This window comes from Leptonychotes weddellii, chromosome 3 (assembly GCF_054177405.1).
Source record: "Leptonychotes weddellii isolate Sample4059 chromosome 3, ASM5417740v2, whole genome shotgun sequence".
NCBI lineage: Eukaryota > Metazoa > Chordata > Mammalia > Carnivora > Phocidae > Leptonychotes > Leptonychotes weddellii.
Window position 1 is genome coordinate 9,981,261 of NC_138371.1, and position 216 is coordinate 9,981,476.

Consider the following 216-nt stretch of genomic DNA (forward strand, 5'->3'; position numbering starts at 1 on the left):
GCTCTTCTGCTGGCAATAGCCCTTCCCACCGCCGCAGCCATGCGAGCCGCAGCCACACGAGCCACAGGAGCGACAGGAGCGGTGGCAGCAGCAGACCACGGGGACAGTGCAGCAGCACCCACAGCAGCCGGTGCAGCAGGGACAGCAGTTGACCCGGTAGCACCTGCAGGTGGTGCAGCCGCCACCGTAGCTGCCTCTGCAGCCGCCACAACTTCC

At 67.6% G+C, this 216-nt stretch overlaps 1 long non-coding RNA gene across 1 annotated transcript in view; it reads right to left on the bottom strand.

Moving 5' to 3' along the window:
- LOC145720448 (uncharacterized) overlaps window positions 1–216 on the bottom strand; it is a 15,526-nt gene continuing 15,310 nt past the window's right edge. Inside the window, exon 3 of the long non-coding RNA XR_014143355.1 lies at window positions 1–194. This is a non-coding gene — a long non-coding RNA (uncharacterized LOC145720448). The remainder of the gene's footprint in view (window positions 195–216) is intronic.